The sequence below is a fragment of the Vipera ursinii genome (genome assembly GCF_947247035.1).
Source record: "Vipera ursinii genome assembly, chromosome: Z".
In the NCBI taxonomy this organism is placed as follows: Eukaryota; Metazoa; Chordata; class Lepidosauria; order Squamata; family Viperidae; genus Vipera; species Vipera ursinii.
Window position 1 is genome coordinate 105,864,665 of NC_139517.1, and position 22,046 is coordinate 105,886,710.

The window sequence follows — 22,046 nt, forward strand, 5'->3', positions numbered from 1 at the left end:
AAGGACCATCTCTTCTGAGTTACATCCACCTGACCTACTATGCAGGGAGATAGGGAATGTTGCGGGTCCCCTCCCCCAAGGAAATACATCTGGTAGGACCCACAAGAAGGGCCTTCTCCATGGTGGCTCCCTCCCTTTGGAACATTGTCACCACAGAGATTAGATTTGGCCCCACCGTGACATACTTCCACAAGGCCCTGGTTTTGCCAATGGCTCTGGGGAACCCAGAGTGGCATACACCCTATCAAGTTGCTTGTTTGATTGCTTGTTGTTGCCAGGGGGATTGGGGGTTATTTTTACTCTGTATAAAACATAAAGATAAAAAAAAGTCTCTACGGGTTTTACTCCACTAATCATATCCGACTTTAGGGGTGTTGCTTATCTCCATATCTTTAAGCCACTGAACCAGTGCTGCCCAAAAACATTTCTATGGTAATGTGGCCAGCATTAAATCATGCCACATCACAAAGCATACAACAAAACATGGGACACTTGTTACCTTCCCAACACAGTGGTTCCTATCTGTCTATTTGCATTTACATACTTTCAGACTGCTAGATTAGCAGGAGGCAAGTGATGGGAGCTCACTCCGTCACACAGTAGTACAGCTCAAACCACTGAAGTATAGATCTTCTATAGCACCTTTTTAAGCCAACAAACCACTGTCCCTGTTTATATATTGTGTTTTATTTTTATAAACCTCCTAGAGTCACTGAAAGTGAGTAGGAGGCCATATAAATTCTCTAAATAAATAAATAAATTCTCAGAGACTGCCTGGAGAAGTCCCTGTAGTTTTCTTAGAAAGCATTTTCATTTGTGTTTTGCCATTGCTTCCTTCTTAGGGCTGAGGGGAAATGACTGGCCCAAGCTTACCCAGTTGGCTTTGTGTCAAAGGTAGGAATTGAACTCCAATTTCCTGGTTTCTAGCCTGCAGCCTTAACCACTACCAAACTTGTTCTCAATATGGACGTTAATAATAAGCAAAACCTTTTCAAGATTTAACACATCCTGACCATTCACAGTGGAGATTAACCTACAGCAATCAATGGAAATCTTACAGTAAATAATGACAGGTCATCTGCTTCAAGAGAATAGGAGGACCTCTTCAAATGTCCACTTTGGTTATTTAATAGTGCTTTACCTTCCTATATTTAGTAGGGAACTAGTATAGGTAGATTTCAACTTTCAACCACAATTGAGTCCAAAATTTCTATTGCCAAGTGAAACATTTGTTAAGTGAGTTTTGCCCCATTTTACAATCTTTCTTGGAACAGTTGTTAAGAGAATCAGTACAATTGTTAAATTAGTAATGGGGTTATTAAGTGAATCTGGCTTCCCCAGTGACTTTGCTTGTCAAGTGGCAAAATGTGATCATATGATTGCAGGACACTGCTACCTTCATAAATATGAATCAGTTGCCTAGTGTCTAAATTTTGATCACATGACCATGAGGATGCTGCAATGGTCATAAGTATGAAAAATGGTTCTAAGTTATATTTTTTTAGTGTTGTAATTTTGAACAGTAACTTAATGAACTCATGGACTCCCTGTAATGTTTTTCTCAAAATAATACCTTGAAGTAGTTCAGATATAACATATGGCAAATTGAACTTCCAGGAACTCCATATGCAAAACAGAACTGGATTCCTGGATTTGTAGTCTTGGCTTCCTATCACTATCAGCTGTTGTTACCTGTAATGCTGCAGTCTTGTCAAGTGAATTAATGTTGCCCCAGCAAAAAAAATTATTTAGGAATTGACACAGACATAGTGTCTTTTCTAGCCAGAGATGTCACGTTGTTTGATCCTTCTCTCAAGGTAGGTGGATATTTACAGCACCAAAAGAGGACAGTTTTGAAGTCTGCCCTTAAGACAAGAGAGTGTCCTCCCTCATCCTATAGCCACTTTTCTTAAAGCTTTCCACGCAACATAACTCATTCTTAGGCTTGCAAAGGGAAAAGGAGGACTAATTTCTGCCATTAGTGGTTCATTTAGGCAGCAAGACCTTCTTTGGATACTTTATTCTGGAACTCCTGGAGGGCTTTTGCACTAAGCAGCAGCAGCTTTCACACAAAAGACTTGTCCAAGATTAAATTAGGGTTCATTCTGAACAGTGTTCACATCACTAACCAGCTATATGGCCTGAGTTCACTGCTCAAGGTGATATACGTAGGACACTCCCTCCCTGTTTTTCCCTTCCCCCCCCCCCCCCATCTTGTGAGGCACATGGGACAAGTGAGAATGACTGGCCCAAAAGTCACCCAGGGAGCTCCATGGCTAAGAGTCGATCAGAAGCCAAATCACCCTTGTGCCAATCCAATGCATTAGTCACTACACCACACTGCCTCTACCAGTTCTTGGCTGATTGCCATTACTTTTCAGCCTTGCCTGCCTTCCAGGTGGCTGTGAGGATATAATGATATAGATCAAATCCCAATGGATAGCACTGAGGAAAGGCAGCATAAATATATATTAGTACATAAAAATAGGACCCCTCGTCCAAGCATAAAAGTGTGCTCATCAAAGAAGGAAAAAAGATGGTAGCATCCTTTTAAATTAACTGAATTTCGGTAGAGCAGGCAAGCGATGGCACTCATTGAGAAGCCACCGTGGGAGAGGAGAGCCACCCGCCTTTGCTGCCGGGGAGGAAGAGGAGGAGGAAGGCGCCAGGCGGGCAGGCTGCGTTTCCCTGCCGTGGGGAGGCTTAGTGGTCGGCGCGTGTCGTTGACACCCGCAGGCTGGCGTCGCTGCCGGGACCGAGGCTTTGGCCTGCCGACTTCCCCCGACGGCTGTCTGCTACGGTTTCCGTGCCAGCCCCCCTCCCGCCGCCCTCCTGCTTTCCTTTGTGACCACCTCCCATCCTTCGCACCGCTCGCCAGGCGGGCGAGAAGCCCCCGCGTCGTCGTTTCCCCTTCGGGGAGGGGCGGGTGGGAGCCGGGCTGGAGTGGCGGCGGCCCTTCCCACTGCCCGGCCCTCTTCGGGGGGCGGCTGGCTCGCTCTCGGGATCCCGGGGGCGGCGGGAGGCTGGATCAGCTCCTTAGATCGATCAGTGCGCATCAGAGGAATGGGCTGTGGGGAAGGACGAGGTGACTGACGTGCGCCTTCTGCACATGATCTACGTTAGCTGGCCCGGGTTTCGGACTTGCAGGTGTCCTCCGTGGCACATCTCCGATGAAGCGTCTTGGAGGACTCCAAAGCGTTTTTGGTGATGTTCTTCTTGCTCTGACCTGTAATAGATATTTTTCTTTCTGAGGCTTTCTGCTACCATCTCATTCTGTATCTTTAGGATCTCCCCACCACCCAAAACAAAGCAGAAGAAAAGCATACATAAATAATAACATCTTTGGGGATGGTGTTATGTGCCTGATTTCACTGTGGGATCCAACTTTAAACTGCTTTTCAATGCCTGATGAGGTTCCACAGCCATCCATCCTATAGTGGAAAAGTTTAGAAGACAACTTTTTCCCCCACGTTCTGTGTTAAACCCCAGTATATAATAAACATTCAGGATGCTTGCATGATCAGTTCTAGCTGCAAGACTAGGTTATAATCTGCCTTCCTTGGTTGCTATTTAGGGTCTTGTGTGAATCTACTATTGTAACTTGCAAATTATTGATTAGCATATTATGTAAAAACCAAGCAGTTATTTAGTAAACCATGATCAAGTTTAGAAGTATGCACAAACCAAAGTGACATAACCAGCTGGCTCCAGATTAATCTGAGGTCATAGCAAACATGATAACAACTTTGCATATTTATGAACTAGATGTTATTTGGTAACATGGTTTATGGCAGAATATATTCTGTTGATCAAGTTGCGGCTTAGTATGTATGTAGTAAGTATTTTTTTCCAAGTAGAAAAGTCTCTTAGAATATAGAGACTATGTGCACTACTTCACATTTGTTTTGGCTCATCCATGGATTTTAATGGAGAGACCACACGTGATTATATTGATAATTGTACATTTCCTATGTTTTCTCAATACGTTGGTCCTTCTTACCAGGAAAAACATTTGGGGAAAATACCAAGTTTGACTGTCAGAAGTAGGATCTTTCCTCTGAAAAAAATCCTCTTCAGAGTGCATCTGTTGTGAGGACTGGATTCAGATTCTCTTGAAGCTAATCCAAAGTCTCAGAGAGCTGCTGCCTCATGGTGCGCATCCCTGTTCTGAACTGATTGGAAACAGTATTATGAAGCACTCTATGCAAGAATCAGAAATAAACATCAATGCCATCATATAGCATAACTCTAATGAGCAATTGGAGTCTGGCTTAGATCTTTGCAACATTTTGAGCTGAAGCAAAATTTCCACAGATATATTCATATTCCAGGCTGTTTTTCTCAGTGAACACTACATTCATTCTAATTTCTTTTGCTCAGATATCTAGTATTTAGGTGGTATCACCTTGGTCTATTTCCCTCACTTGTGCATGTCCTCTTAAATCCTTGGGGAAGAATTTTGGGTGCCATTCATCTCTGGTTCCATCACTAGCATCTTCAAGGAGGTCAGAGAAAAGCCCACTTTGAAAACTGCTGCCAAGCATTATAGAAGTACAGTACTGAGCTTGTATGGAGCAATGGTGCCCTTTGTTCTCATTAGAACAAGGACAGGCAATCTTTTAATGGCAAGGTAACTGTTATGTACTGGGCTCATAGTAATAGCACGTGGGTTGCTGGAGCAGCTAACGGCTCTCCAGCAACCCAGACTACAAGTCTCCAGCGCTACAATTGGCTATCCCTAGGCGGCAATGGTTGTTTCAAACCTATTGGCTGCCGCCTAGGGGCTAGACTATATATTGCGGCTAGTTGCAGCCATTTGCTCAGTACAGATTCTGCACGAAATAAAATATGAGTTTCCCTGTACTCAGCTACCTCGTCTTCATTCCTGCACCAAAGAACCAGCTATTTAACACTGGCGACGAGGGCGGGATCCTGCTTCACTAAAAAAAGAGTTGAAGTTTATGAGGGGAAGGCAGTGCACGCCGGAGGGAAAAGGCATTTTCTGCCCCCCTCTCTCAAGGTTGGCTAGCAAGCTACACTAGTGACCTCATGCTCAGTGGACTCATTCCCTGAGCCTGGAAAGCAGGAATTGGAAAAAAAACGCAGGAACCAGCAAAGGAAGGAATTTGATGTGAAGCACCCGGAGGAATGGCCATAATATCTATCCCAGGTAGAACACTACCTCAGGGCTAATCAGATCATGGAAGAAGGACTGAAGGCTGCAACGCTACTTTGCGTGTGCAGCCCAGCAACCTTTGATTTGGCTGAGAACCTTTTTGCGCCGACATTGATTGAAACGGTCTCCTACATAGACCTCAAAAAGAAGCTAACCGGACATTTCCAGCCTAAGATGTCTGAAATGGCTTGGCAGTTCAAGTTCAACCAAAGAGTGCAGCAACCGAGTGAATCGGCTTCAGAATTCATAGCGGGCCTGAGGCAGGCCACCCGCCTTTGCAAATTTTCTAATTTAGAAGAGCGACTACGAGACCGGCTCGTCTGTGACCTACGGGACCGAACGCTTCAGCAGAGACTCTTTGCTAGACCAAACTTAACGTTTTCTGAAGCACAAGATGAAGTGATGGCCAACGAAGCCGCCGGGGGCGCAGTTCAAACAGTACAGCCCACCAAAATGACAAAGTTTGTAGAAACGATCCACCTTGAGGATGCCAAATGCACAGAAGAATCTTCCAAGGAAGAAGAACCTGAAATCAACATAATCCAGAAGCAACCCAACGCGCAACACCGCAACAACCAGCAGCAAGAGGACAGTTACAAGGCAGTTCTCTTAACGAGATGTAAGGGGTGCGGTGGTAGCCATTTTTGCGCCAATTGCAGATTCCGATCACCCACGTGCAGAGCTTGCGGAAGGACAGGCCACATTGCAGTGGTTTGCAGAGCCCGACAGAGAGACCGGCGACCCAAACACCAGTCGGAAGAACCAACTAGGAGAGGTACTGGGGCCCAGGGTCCAGTTAGTGTGGGGTTTTTCAAAAGCTGCAGAAGCGTGTGCCACACCGGGGCTTGACGCCCTCTCAAACCCAAACTTGAGCTCATGGTAGAGCTACAAGGAGTTCCAGGTAAGATGGAATTGGACTCTGGTTCTGCAGTCTCAATTATTTCTCAAGACACTTTTAACTTCATGTGTAGGCGCAGTAACAATTGGGCCAAACTAAGACCCTCAGATATAATCCTAACTGATTTTCAAAATGCTCACATTAAAGTTAAGGGAGAAGCCACTTTGACGGTAAAATTTAAGGGGTTTTGGGGGCACCTGGATATAATAGTAGTAGGGGGCCAGAGAACGAGTATCATTGGACTCAATTGGTTTGATGCCTTAGGTATTCAGATTACTGGTATAAACCAGACACAAACTGCAAACCTCACGTCAGTATGCGAGGACTATGCAGATGTTTTTGATTCAACCCTAGGAATATACACAGGCCCGCCTATCTCATTTAAGCTAGATCCCAATGTAGTTCCAATCAGGGTTAAGCCTCGTAGGGTCCCCTTTGCCTTAAAACATAAAATTGAATCAGAAATTGATAAGCTTGTAGAACAGGGCGTATTACAGCCTGTTGATGGTGGGGAGTGGGAAACTCCTATTGTCACTCCACTTAAAGCCAATGGGGAAATTCACATTTGCACTGACTATAAATGCACTCTAAATAAAGCCCTCAAGCAACACGCTTGCCCGGTCCCAGTGTTCAACCACATTTTAGCCGCCTTGCAAGGGGGTACTATTTTTGCTGAACATGATTTAGCACAGGCCTATCAGCAATTGCTGGTTGATGAGGCCACAGCTGCAGCTCAGATGATTGTGACTCACAGGGGGGCTTTCAAAGTTAAACGCTTACAGTTTGGAGTCAGTGTTGCACCAGGCATTTTCTAGGGAATCATGGAGCATACACTTAAGGGTATTCAGGGCATCTGCCCTTATTTTGATGATGTTCTCATTGCAGGGGAATCCCCAGAAGTGTTAGCCAGTAGGCTCAGGGCTGTTTTGCAGAGGCTTCACGAGCAAGCCTCAAATTTTAAAAAAAGCAAGTGTAGTATTGGGGTTCCTTCAACAGAATTCCTGGGTTTCCAAATTGATGCTAACAGCATTCACCCTGCTGATTCTAAAGTGAAGGCCATTAAAATGTCCCCTAGGCCCAAATCCAAAGGAGAGCTACAAGCATTCTTGGGCCTCCTAAACTTCTACCACACGTTTCTACCTCATAAGGCCGCACTAGCAGAGCCCCTCCACAGGCTTCTAGATAAGAAAGCTCCATGGAGATGGACTAACTTACATGAAAAAAGTTTCCAGTATTTAAAAGCACTATTGTCAGAAAAGTCCACTGTAACTCACTACAAAGAGTCTAAACCAGTATGTCTTGCATGTGACGCATCTCCCTGTGGGGTGGGGCAGTGGCGTAGCATGGGTTGTCAGCACCCGGGGCAAGGCAAGTAATTTGCGCCCCCTAACCCGTGGATTTTAGCACTCGAGTCTGCACTGTCCCTCCCCCAGATAGTCCCTCGCTCTCTCTCTGCACCGCACCGCACGCCTGGCACCCCCCCTCCACAGTGGGCGGCGACCCGGCGGATCGGATCGGATTCGCACAGCCAGCACTGCAGTGAGAGAGAGTGAGTGAGCCAGACAGGGGCAGAGAGCTGCGAGTGCGAGCGCCCCCCCCAGGTGTTGCACCCGGTGTGGCCGGCCCCCCCTACACCCCCCACGCTACGCCACTGGGGTGGGGGCAGTTTTAAGTCCACACATGGGCTGCCAGATGTCTTAGTTTCAGACAATGGGGCCCAATTCACTGCTGCTAAATTTCAGGCCTTCCTTAGAGCTTCCTTTTCATCCATCTTCTAATGGTCTAGCTGAACGCATGGTGAGGACAACGAAGGAATCACTCAAGCACAATGTCACATTTGACTGGCATCACAGATTGGCAGATTTTCTACTCTGCCAGCATTCCACGCCCTGCACTGCTACAGGCAAAAGTCCTGCAGAACTTCATTGTGGGAGGTGTTTGATCACTAAACTGGACAGGTTCCATCCAGATAGAGTGGCAGCAGAAGCCTCTCGACCAAAACCCCCGAGGGGGCTGCACATGGGCGATTGGGTTTGGGCCAGGAACTTTGGTCATGGGAATCTGTGGGTTCCTGGTCAAATTACCAAGGCATCCGGACCCCTGTCTTATGAAGTGGGGTTGGAGGGAGGGCGAGTTGTCAGACGACACATTGATCAGCTCAGGAAATGGTTTCCAGAATGGCCACTAAGTGAGGCCTGCATCATAAGTTCCTCCCAAGGTCCTCAAACTTGCGGCCAAGCCAGTCCTCACATGGACTCTCAGGACTTTTCTTTCATAACTGAGGTGGAACCAGAGGGAGAAGTGGGGAGTCCTGGAATGCAACATGGATCCCCTGAAGGAGCAAGCCATCCGAACTTCAGCAACCACTGCGCCTACTCTGCTGATCAGTCTGATTCTGGGGTGGACCAACCAGGAGAGGCCAGCCAGAGAGCATCTAATCCCCCTGCCTCCTGCCTCACCTCACCCCACAGGACAAGCCTCCTGCCCACTGTCCCACCCACCAGAGACCCCCTGGATCTCCCCCAACACTGCCCGGCCCCCACAGGCATCCCATCCCAAGAGCAACATCAAGGTGGCCACGCCAATCCCAGCCATGCCTACCCAGTCTGACATGACCACTGCAGCCACGCCCACCCAGTGAGCCATGCCGACCTAGCACCCGACGATAAATAAGTGGTGTTTGGGTTGCAGTTTGGGCACTCGGTCTCTAAAAGTTTCGCCATCACTGCTCTAAGGGCAACGCAACCCTTCATCTTGAAACACATGCTGTATTGGTTGCAGTTGCCATGTGTAGCACAAACATAGTTTCATCTTTAAAATCAGTGGTGGGTCCCCACTGATGGAGTATGAAGTTATTAAATGGAAGTTCCTGAGCTTAGTGGAATTCTGGATACCTGTGAGTACTCAGCCACCCCTATGAGGGAGGTTGACAAGTTGTCCTTAATTGATCTTCCGTCAGACAAAATCGGTAGTATTCCTTACCCCCCCCCCCGTACTAGTAATAAATCAAGGATAGTACCTGTACCAGATTTTCCATTGCGCACATAAATCTGGATTGTCTGGGTCCATAAGTAGTTTGTTGCGTTCTAGATCAAGTTCTCTGAGAAAATGCATTGTAAAATTGACTAGAGATTGAGGATTCTAAGAAGAAATTAATAGAACCCAAAGCTCAATTGGTAACATTTATTTGTAAATATGTTTAGTACATAGAGACTTTGTAATTAATATTAGTTCAAAATACATTTGGAATAATGATATTTTTATATATTTGACAGTTGAAGTTATTCAGTTAAACAAAAGTAGATGGATTTTTTATGGTTTTTATATTTGCTTTAATTGTTTGTAAGTTGCCCAAGGATAAATTATTTGTTTAATATTTGTTTTAACTCCTAATGGACTTTTTGCTGAATCAGGATTGACATGGTGATGATTTTTGGATTGTGTATAGATAAAAGTTAGGCTATGGGAGAAGAATGTTTTATTGGGAACTTTCAAAGAGGGCAAAAAAATTAGCTTATACTAATAGTTTGGAAACTATTTTGTTATTATTGTCTTTTTAGCCTTTTTTCTTCTATTTTTTCCTTTCAATTTAATTTTTCTTTTTCTGTATCTTCTTTTCTTTTTTCTTATAGTTTAGTTGGTATTAGTTTTTATTATGTTTATTAAAAGCTTCATTGAAATCATAACATCAGTTTTATAGAGTACTGAGGAAAAGTCTCGCGTGATGAGTTTGAACTTATTAGTCCTGGGAAAGAGGATGAGATCCTTGCGCTGTCATTGCAGCCACCTAAGTTTTAAAGTCAAGTCTTGCCGCATTGTTGGATCTCATCCAACTCTGAATGAGGCTCAGGAAGCTATCACTGGATCTATAAAGCTGGATAATTTCCACCTAGTCTTTAAGCTTCCCCTTTTAGGAAAGGTTATTGATAAGATTTGCAGTTTCAAAGAATCCTGCAAGAACTGGATTATCTGGATCCTTTCCAGACCATAAATATGTCCAAAAGAATTGGATCCTCCATTTCCCCCCCCCTATTTTTATGCCAGACAAGATACTTTTCTTCTTAAATTTAAGATGAAGGTGCGTAATAGAAAGAGAGTGCAAGATTTCTTACCTGTGAGTTCCTTTTAATGTTTTCAAAGAAATAGAGAACCAATAGAAAAGAATGAATTAAACAGGGTAGTATCCTTCTCCTACTTATATTCATTTTTAAAGTAGGATCCCATAAAGTTTTTCACATAAGATCTTCCAACCAAATCTCCATGTCAGAATGTAATACCAAATAAGTGATATTACTGGGAAAATAATGCCAGAATGAATAGAAGAGAAGAGAAATAAAATTAAAATCAAACCAAATCTTTATTTATAGCTTGGACCTCTCCTTGATTACTTTCCATTCATTGCTTTCTCTCCTGCCTTGAGGTGCTTTAGAGCAGGGGTCCCCAACCACCAGTCTGTGGACCAGTGCCGGGCTGTGGCACACAGGCAACTGGTCCACGCAAACAAGGTAAGTCCCATCCTCAGGATGCAGTCAGCACACAAAAGTCTGTGGAAAAACCTTTATCCATGGAACCAGTCCCTGGTGCCCAAAGGTTGGGGACCTCTGCTTTAGAGAATTAGTTGACTCTTCTTCTTTGTGGCAGCCCCTCAGATATTGGAAGACTGATATCATGTCACTCCTAGTCCTTTTCATTAGACTACACAGTTCCTGCAACTGAAAATGACAAAAGTGACAGGAAATGAAGAAGAGTCCATACTCCTTTTCTCCTTTGAAAGTTTTGGTACATTTGTACGTGCACATGTTGACCTCAATTAATTAATTAATTAATCTCTTTCTTTAATTTTTAAAATTTCTTTGATTTTAAGCCACTCACTTGCCAAATAATTTTGGGCAGCTTACGGAGTTTAAAACAATAAAAAACAAACTTTACATGAAAAGGTGGATTACACAATTGTATATAGGTAGTCCTGGGCGTGCAGTCTATCAGTTAGTGATTGTTGAAAATTAAAACAAACTTTCCCCAAATTACAGGCCACCCAACTCCCATCCTCCATGCCGCCTGATTTCAAAGTTATGGCCTCTGCAGTGCCCCTGCCATTGTTCACCTTGACAATTGACTGCAATGATGCTGCAGCACCCCCATTCCCCAGCGTTGCCGTTCCCCATGCACCCATTCCATTGGACATACATTTGAATATCTATGGATCTCATGTTGAGGAATGAGGGCAGACTACATATTTATTTATTTATTTTAATCCCATTTATATCCCGCCCTTCTCCGAAGACTCAGGGCGGCTTACAATTTAAGCACAAACCAATGTGCTTAGCAATAGCCTTCATTCTATGTATATGCCTGCTTATTAGGGCTTTCCCCCCCCCCAAGCGGCATTATTACAAAGTCAGCTTATTGCCCCCAACATATCTTTTGCCATACAGTGGTGACTCAGAAATGGCCACAATTTTGTTCAGCGCACTTGGCGTGACCTGCCAAAATTGGGGGACAAACTGCTTTGTTTTATTGCCTTAATGAAAGGCATAGAAAGCTACTGCAGCACTGTGCAGATCTGATTAATACAGCAAAATGGAGCAGTTTGGCTCTCCCATCTATCTCCCCGCATCCCACCATGTCTCCCTGGCTTCCCCCAGTCAGCCCAGGTAAATGAAAATAAAACTGGTCAGCAGAAGTGACTGGCACATGGAGGGCAATTCGATCTACTATTCACCCACCACAGGGCCCAGTAAAACCCAACTTACCTTTTTTTTTCTTTTCTTGCAGAGGAACCTGACCAATGCAATGCAAGCCAAGGGATAACTTGGCTTTCTTGCAGAAGCTGCTGGCTTTGTGGCAACCTCATACCATTCTCCAAGCAAGTAGTACTTCCAGCTCCAGTTTTTAAGAAGGCTCCACAAACAAACAGAGTCTTCTACAGTTTCACAAGTACTACTTTCTAGGAAAATAGCACAAAGTTGTCATGAGTCCAGCAGCCTCTGTAAGAAAACTGAGCTTCACATCTCATCCACCAGGCGCCTCTCTGCAAAAAAGAAAAAGGTAAGTTGGGTGCTGATGGGTCCTGGAGCTGGTGAGGAGCAGGCTGAGTCCTGCAAGTCCCTTAGGTGACTGGGTGGAAAAGTAAGCCTCAGCATACAGGTTGTAATTGCTTTCTCTGTGCCAGTCACTTCTGCTGACTAGGCTCCCTTGCCTGGCTGAGTGGCCAGCTTGGGAGGAGGTAGCAAAGGCCTGGGGAATCCTGAGGGGCAGGGGAGGCCTTGGGAAGCCCTTGGGCAGCCAGACAGGAAGTAGGACTCAGCCTACAAGCTGTAACTGCCCTTCATGTGCAATCACTTATTCTAACTGGCTTCAAGTTCCCTTGCTGAACAGTTGACTTGCAAGCAGGCTGAGGCCTGGGGAACCCTGAGGGAAAGGGAGCAGATGACTGGGTGTTTTGGACTTGGGGGAGGCCTGGGGTAGGCAGGCCTGGATCTACACTAGGCCTCTAAGGGACTCTGCCACCCCTGAGGCATCCCATTCTCTCCTTAATGACCCACACATTTGTTTAATGATTGTGTTGCAAGAGCAGGGATGGGGGTCATTAAGTGAGGCATTTCACTTACCGGCCATCATGACATGCAACCATAATGGGCAGACACCATTATAGTTGTAAGTCAGGGACTACCTATACTTCTGCCTTTAGTTTCCAGTTCATGAATGGCCGCTGTCCTCCAATTTTCTCTACATTTTTACTTTTTAAGCTTTAATGTTGCGAAGGTGACATGATAATATTGGGGGCATGAGGAGGAGAAAGTTGAAAAGTTTAGCCTTATTTTGTTTTTTAATTGGACATATAGTTTAAGGCAAAATCTATGCAATAGACTTAGCAGAGGCTCAATGCACCTATTTTATCCCTTCCTTTAGATACACAAGAGTAATCCATGCTCATAGGTTACTTCCTCTTTTCAAGGCTTACAGAAAAATATTGTCTTTTTTTTGTAGAAGTCCAGGCAGAGAACTGGATGCTAAAAAAGAAGAAAAAGAAGCAGAAACAAAAAAAGGAGAAAACAAATTCCAGAGATACCAAATCAGACTCTGCTTCTGACTCCCAGGAGATTAAAGTTAAGCAACCTTCAAAAGTGAGAACTTGGCCTTTGTTTCTGTATCCCTATTTTGCTCCTGCTATTAGTGACCACAGAATTAACTGGCTCAATTCATACATTCAAATTAATGATAAAAATAAAATCAGTTTGGAAATTCAGAGTGAATTAATTATTTGCATGGACTCGGTCCAATATTTTTAACAAATCAATCAGACCTAATTACTCTATAAATATTACAGTTTTGAGACTTTTTCCTTAAAGATTCTCATTACATTTGATAAGAAAGTAGTTGTTTTAGAATTTTTTTCAAAGAAGATGTGACTTTCAAGATAATGCTATGGTTGATGGTGGTGTTCTTACATATATTAGTTATGAGGCAAACAATGGCAATATGTAAATGTCATACCATCATTTCTTGATAAACCATTGGCATTGACAAATTGACTATGTAAAAGGCAGCTTGACTCAGAACAACTTACATTCTGCGATGATATCTGTAATACCATCAAACATTCACACCTGCCTATCCCAAGTCCTTGGAAAGGACTCCATTGGTAGACAAAAATGCCAAAGCCAATCTGAACATCTGGCTGACTTTGTGACAAATCATAGCCAAGCTATTCTCCAAAGCACCTGAAAGCAGGACAAGAAGCAACGGATGGAAACTAGTCAAGGAGAGAAGCAACTAAGGAGAAACTTCCTGACAGTTAGAACAATTAACCAGTGGAACAACCTGCCTCCAGAAGTGGTGAATGCTCCAACACTGGAAGTTTTTAAGAAGAGACTGGCCAGCCATTTGTCTGAAATGGTATAGGGTTTCCTGCCTGAGGAGGGGGTTGGACTAGATGACCTCCAAGGTCCCTTCCTTATTATTATTATTATTATTATTATTATTATTATTATTATTATCATCACTATTATCACTATTATTATTATTAACAGATGAGCACCTCATTCATAATATGCTGATATAACAGTTATCCTCATCTACCAAATAAATTATTGAGGTTTTCCATATCTGTTAAAACTAAATCCTGCAGAATCCTGTGTTCTACCATCTGAAACATAACATGCTGCTGGAAACATTGGGAATAACAGCACTAGGAAAGGAATGCCGTAGTTGAGGAATATCAATTTCTGATTCATCTATCATAACGTTTTAGCTAGGAGAAAAGGAGGGATGTGACAAAAGACCATGGAATATGGTCTATGTTTAGGTGATATCACCAATGATAGTTCACCAAAGATAGACCACTATTTCATGCCCTTAATTGGATCATTTGCAAGAAAAATAAGGTGATGTTTGGGCTTATATAACCAGAGTGAGGAGGAGGAGATGTCATATTCACATGAGTAGAAAAAAATAATCTGAATTAGATCATTGGTTCCTTTTCCCCAAGTTCCTGCTCAGGTCTCAGGTAGAATGTTTTCCCAAATTTTCTCCGCAGCATTGATGCTAACAGTTGCATAGAAATTCTATTAGATTCAGACATGTCAATATTTGTGTCTTCGATATTCTGCATATAATTTTGAAAGTTTTGGGTAAAAATTGATAATGCTGTGTCCATCATAGAATTTCTAAATTGGTACATTTTACAATATTCTCAGTATGCATGATGTGGAGAAATTATAAAATCTTCACCATTACTGTTATGGTAGAAGAACATAACTGATCTTCTTTAGAGTTAGAAATTAAGTAGGGTCAAGCTTGGTTAGTGTTTGGATGAAGATTACGAGGGAATATTGGGTCTATAAATAGACTGGGAAATTTAAAAGAAAATCACTGTGCTGTTATTAAAATGGTACCTGTGGTAGTAATTGTTTTTTATTCCTTCCAAAAACGGTGTCCGAAAAATATTTTTATGACATTGCCTTTTCTGCTTCTCCAGGTCTTTGACTGAAAAAGTCTTGTGCCTTAGCACTTCCGAAATTAAAAGCCAGCTGATAGGAGAGTGAAGAGGTAGACTGAAGGAAGAAGGGAGACCCATTAGGCCTTGCTCAAGGACTTTCACACGAATAAAGGTAACATAAAAGATGGTGATAAGAACTCTCAGAATAATTGCTCTAAAGAAGTGCTCTAAAATTACTTACTAGAAAGATAATAACATAGATTGTGGCCTGCTAGATCAGACCCCAAGCGCTTCTAGTCCAGCAGGCTGTTCAACCCACTCCACAAGGAAGGCCTCTAACTTTCCAGCTGATGTTCCTCATAGGCAACCTAGCTGGTAACCAGCACTATATCTCACAGTTTAATTAGAAGAGGGGGTAAAAATAATCCTTTTATGGGCCCTGATTTTCCCAGGATTCAATTTCATTGTGTGAAATAAGATCTCATATTCTTGTCTGATTGGGGCATCAAAGAGAAAAAAGTGCAACAATCAGGATACTGAAAAGATTAAGTAAATGGTCCTCTTATTTGCAGTGCCAAGGGGCCCATATGATCACTCTGCATACCTTATGCAAACTTTATTGATGTATCTTGGAATTAATATTTGTTTGCTTTAAATACAGATCTATTTTTCATTCAGAGATTATTTTATGTGGGATTTTTTTAAAGGATAGCTCTGATGACAAGGTGTAATATATGAAAAATGTGCAACGGCTTGGTAAACAGCAGGGTGTGGCAGCATTAAAGGAAACAGTGTAACTGTGAGAAGGATCTTGGAGTCCTAGTGGACAATCACTTAAATATGAGCCAGCAGTGTGCTGTAGCTGCCAAAAAAGCCAACACAGTGCTAGGCTGCATTAACAGAGGGATAGAATCAAGATTAAGTGAAGTACTAATACCACTTTACAATGCCTTGGTAAGGCCACACCTGGAATACTGCATCCAGTTTTGGTCACCACGATGTAAAAAAGATGTTGAGACTCTAGAAAGAGTGCAGAGAAGAGCAACAAAAATGATTAGAGGCTAAAACAGGCTAAAACATATAAAGAACGGTTGGGTATGCCTAGTTTAATGAAGAGAAGTATAAGGGGGGACATGATAGCAGTGTTCCAATATCTCAGGGGTTGCCACAAGGAAGAGGGAGTCAAGCTATTCTCCAAAGAGCCTGAAGGCAGAAGAAGAAGCAATGGATGGAAACTAATCAAGGAGAGAAGCAATCTAGAACTAAGGAGAAACTTCCTGACAGAACAATTGATCAGTGGAACAACCTGCCTCCAGAAGTGGTGAATGCTCCAACACTGGAAGTTTTTAAGAAGAGACTGAACAGCCATTTGTCTGAAATGGTATAGGGTTTCCTGCCCGAGCAGGGGGTTGGACTAGATGACCTCCAAGATCCCTTCCAATTATTATTATTATTATTATTATTATTATTATTATTATTATTATTATTATCATTATCATTATCATCATCATCATCATCGTCATTATCATTATCATTATCATCATCATTAAACCACATTCTCCTTTTACCTGTGATTGTATGCCCGCAGAATCCAGCCATTCCAATGCAGAAGCTGCAAGACATTCAAAGAGCTATGGAGCTGCTCTCAGCCTGTCAGGGTCCAGCCAAGAATATTGATGAAGCGACCAAACGTAAATACCAGTTTTGGGACACACAGCCTGTACCCAAGCTTAGTAAGTTTATTGCTGGTGACCAGATTTAAACAGCATTGGTTTTTTGTTTATTGGAGGAGGCTTGTATTTTAATAATGTATAGTTTACAGATCACAAAAACTCACCTCATATACACAGATGAAACCATTCAGTACTCAAACAACTTTAAGGTTAAGTTAAAAATAAGCTTTACCACCAAATAATTAAGTGAAAGATTGGCATTTGAAAAACTATATAGTCAGATTTTCAACACTAAATAGCTGAAGACTTTCATATCAATTGTTCTTAGAAAATATCTTTTTATTCATTTTAAAGTGTAATAGTTATAATCCTTAGTCAATTTAAATTTAAATTTAAATCTTAACATTTAATAAAAATTATTTAGGCAAAAATCCCTGGTTAAGCACTGAAAAATCAAATGTTGTAAAATAAGTTAAAAAAAATATATCAGCAGTAGCTGAAAACTAAATCAGATTTGAGATCAAGACTAAATACTGGCTCCCAACCTATAGCCCAGGAATCAGTGATGGTTTGCAAGGATATGACAGTGGAGTCTGTAATGACTACCTCCTGAAAATAAAAATAAAAAAATTAATGGCCAAGCTCATTCAGGTGGGTCAGCAAAACCTAGTGAGATTTGGCAGTCTTCAGATATTTGGAGCATTTTAAATTTTATTTTTTTAAGAATATGAAATATCTTTAATTTTATTTGGGGTTATTTGTGGATGTTCTCTGGTTAATTATTTATATTATTTCTGTTTGCAGGTTCTGCTTTGTTAGCCCTTCAGTTCTTTGTTAGTTCCAAAAACCTTACTGCAGAACTGTTTTCTAACATAAATAAGTAATTGCTGTTCATGTGGCATTTATAGTCCAGGAGACTGTATTGCATTGCAACTGCTTCTCTTTGTAAAAGCAGAAACACCCAGGAACATACCCATTATGGGTTAAGGAACTGACATCTGTTTACTGAATTGTTTAGGTTATATGTAAAAAAGATAATGCAATTATACAGTGGTTAGTTTAGAAATGTTTCCCCAAATGTCTGCAGTCATTTGAGAATGAGAAAGATAAAGGCTAGCGTGTATTTGTGTTATTGCATTTTGAGTTATCTGTTAAAATGCTAAATTAATACATTTTGCAAGGTTTGATTTCTGATTTTTTATTTTTCTCAGTCCTCTGAGAAAACAAGATCAGTTTTGAAATGGCAATGGAAGGGAAAAAAAGGATGTTCAAACTATAATAGCTGCTGTGGGAATATGGACATTGCTTAATTATATGTCATTAAAATTAGTTCCTAATTGCATATTGTAAAAATATAGAGTCAATTAAAGTTTTGTTTTTTGAAAGTTTGGCATATCATATCTGTCTGGTAGACAGTCAAGCATGAGGTATGAAAGGAGAGATTTTAAAATCTGCAGATCCTAATATATTAGTAAAAATAGTTCCTTCTTTAATTGGAAAAATTAGATCTGCTGTTTGAGTTTGAATTCAATCTAAAATGACTCATCTTGAGAAGTTGTTTATTGCAGTCAAAGAAAAGAGGCAGTAAGTAGTAAGCAGTTCCATAATATACATTGAAATTCTGTAGACCAGGGATCTTCAAACCTGGCCCTTGTATGACTTGTGGACTTCAATTCCCAGAATTCCTAAGCCAGGCATGCTGGTTGAGGAATTCTGGGAGTTGAAGTCCACAAGTCATAAAAAGGCCCTGCTGTAGTCTCTTTCCTTGACATGATAATTATAATACAATTAAATCTTTAGGGAAAAAAATTCAGTGACATTATTGATACATAAAATGAATTTGGCCATAGACTTGTAATTTTTATTTAGTAAATCTTCTCTCAACTTCCCCGAAAGCCAAAACGATGATTTAAAAACTATCAAACTTACCTCCTTTTTCTCTAAGGTGAAGTTATAACATCTCATGGTGCTATTGAACCAGATAAAGATAACATTCGCCTAGAGCCATATTCTTTACCGCAGGGTTTTACTTGGGACACGTTGGATCTGAGCAGTGCTGAAGTCGTAAGTAGAGTTACTTGCAGTTTTTCAATTACAAACCTGGTTTCATGTTTGTATATTTGTGTATATATTGTGTTATGCATTCTGTCAGTGTAATGCAATTGTCAATGGACATGAATTGGAGAAGAATAGAAATTCTCTCCTGAACGCATAGTTTTCCATCCTATTTTGGACCACTCTGTTAGGGTGCCATTTGTTTTTCTGGGGAAGAAAATAGCAAAAAAAAACCACCCCTCTTCCTCCCTCCCGGGAAAAATGCTGAGCTACAGAACAGAATAGAAGTGAGAGCAAAACAGCTGAGATACAGAACGGAAGTGAGGTCATTTAATCCTCTGGATTTTCATGGATTGAAACCTGATATAACTGACTTTGCCCATTCTCCAAATAGCCAAGGAACAGCTTTAACCACAGGATCTTATTGGACCTTATCAACCAATGTTAAGATTGAGAGCCAGGATGGCATAGAGCTGAAGGCCTTGGGCTAGGACTGGAGGGCCTGGATTCTACTCTCAGTCACGAAAGCTCATTGGGTGACTTCAAGCTAGTAATTCTCTCTAAGTAGCACAGCCAACAATGAGCTGTGGAAGAAATAAATAACTAAACCTCAGGTATGTTGAAACCAAGAGGGTGGAAAGGAATAGATTTTGTGCGTAGTATCTCTGGTGACGATTGATGAGTTTGATTTGGCTAGGTGGACTGTTTCTCTTAAGATAAGTCAGGTGCTCAAATTCAGAGCAAAGTGAGCTGTTCGATTCAATCAATTGATGGCTTCTCTCTACCCCTTTTTTCCCAGTTAAAAGAGTTGTACATGCTGCTAAATGAAAATTATGTTGAAGATGACGATAACATGTTTAGATTTGACTATTCATCGGAATTCCTTTTGTGGTGAGTCCCAGTTTCCATATACATCAAGGGGGTGATCTGTGGAGAAGTAATGTTGTCCATGGCCAACGCTTTTCTCACGCCTTTTCCCTCATCTCTCTTGCTAGACAGCAGGAATTAGAGCGAATTTTTCCCCTATATTTGATGCTTAGAAAGTTTACAGTACAGATACTCCACAAACTATGACTACATTTGGGACCAAAATTTCCAAGGCAGTTGTGAAGTGGGTCATGCCCAATTTTACAAACTTTTTTGCCACGATTGTTAAGTAAATCACTGCAAGTTGTTAAGCGAATCCAGCTTCTCTCATTGATTTTGTTGGAAGCTTTCTAGAAAGGTTGCAAAGATCTCTTGACCCCTAGGACTGTGCCAGACTCCTCAAGTTTTGATCACATGACTATGGGGATGCACGACAGTCATAAGTCTGAGGATTGGTTGTAAGTCACTTATTTCAGTGTCATTATAACTGAACGGTTGCTAAATGGATGGTTGTAAGTTGAGGACTCCCCGTATTCTATAAAAGTTAAGACATAATGATTACTTTCATGCTTTCCCCCACTCTTTTAGGGCCCTTAGACCACCAGGTTGGCTTCCGCAGTGGCACTGTGGTGTCAGGGTGTCATCCAATAGGAAACTGGTGGGGTTCATCAGTGCCATTCCTGCACACATTCGGATTTATGATAGGTAAGCCCTAACTGGTTGGGAAGTTAGCTGGGCCCACTTAGGTTTTCTTAAAATCACTTGCATGGCTTGTCCTTTATCAAAAAGGTTAGATTTGGAAGAAACTTTAAGGGGAAAAGTGAAGCATTGGAAATGTTTTAAATAGCTCAAACTAAAATCCTTGTCCATTTACTCCAACAATTAGCAACTTTTTCCATAACTGTGACATTTCTAGAGTTTATTGCCATTTTAAAACATTATCTTCCTCCTCTTTCTCTTCATCATCTTCTTTTAATGGGGAGATTACAAGTCATTATCTAGAAGTACAGGTAGTCCTTGACTTAACAACAGTTCGTTTAGTGACCATTCAAAGTTACAACTGCACTGAAAAAAGTGACTTATGACCATTTTTCACACTTAAGAAAGTTGCAGCATTCTGATGGTCAGGTGATCAACACTGGTTCATATTTATGATGATCATGTGATGTTCTGACAAGCAAACTCAAAGGGGAGCCAGTTTCACTTAACAACGATGTTACTAACATAACAATTGCAGTGATTCACTTAACAACTGTGGCAAGAAAGTTTGTAAAATGGGGCAAAAATCACTTAACAACTGTCTCACTTAGCTACAGAAATTTTGGGGTTCATTGTGATCGTAAGTCAAGGACTACCTGTACCTTAAATATTGTGGTGCAAACATACACTTCTGTGCTTTCTTTACTCCATTAATAATACTTATTGAGAATATTCAGAATTAATAATGCCATTTCAGCAGTTTTTTACTTCTCAGAAGTATTGGAGATTGCTGCCATTATTGCAAAGTTAGAATTAAAATCAAGATCATCATCAAAGCATTGCAACAACACTTAAAAAGAGAAAGCTATCATCCAATTATATACTGGAGCACATTGAGGAATGCTAATCAAATTCAGCCTTCAGTTTTCTCCTACACTTCTCTGCATATGTTTACACACATATATGCCCAAAGCACGCACTCCCCCACTTTCTTCCCCTTTGTCTTCTATTTCTGCCCCAACATAAAATTCAAAACATGTTCTTATTCTTACTAGTTTTTAATGTATTTCTGAAATTTAGCATCAATTTGGAGAAGAAAAGATTAATATGTTTAGAGAAACACATGATATTAAAATAGCAGGAAGAGGCAGACGTGTCTGTGCAGAAATCACAGATGAATACTGCATGTGCCAGAATCAGCAATTCAACCTGTGCTCATAATTTCTGTAAGATAGCCAAGCCTTGAGCAAGTAGAATTGGTGATATTAGCATTTAACTTTAAAAACAATATACATTAGCAGCTATTTTTGGTTGCCAGAAGAAAATCCCTTGAAATCATTTTCAGAGCAACTTTTTTTTATTTACTTCTGTACAGTCATCTGTGACCTCTTAAACATATTTCCTAATCTCCTTTAGAATGATGGTAAGATGATAATCTTACACAACAACTCTGTGAAGTAAGGTGGACTGAGAGAAAGTGACTAGCCCATGGTCATTCAGCTGCCTTTCTGGCTAAAGCTGGATTAGAATTCATAATCTCCAGCATTCTAGCCCTGGTGCCTTTATCACTGGACCAAACTGGCTCTCATCGACATTTGAGGTTAGAAAGCATCAGAGCCAGTGGTGGGATTCAAATATGTGAACAATCAGTTCTCTGTGTGGATGCCACTTCTGGAAGTCCATTCTGGGCCTGGGCAACAAAAAATTAGCAAGCGGTTCTGCTGAACTGGTGCACAC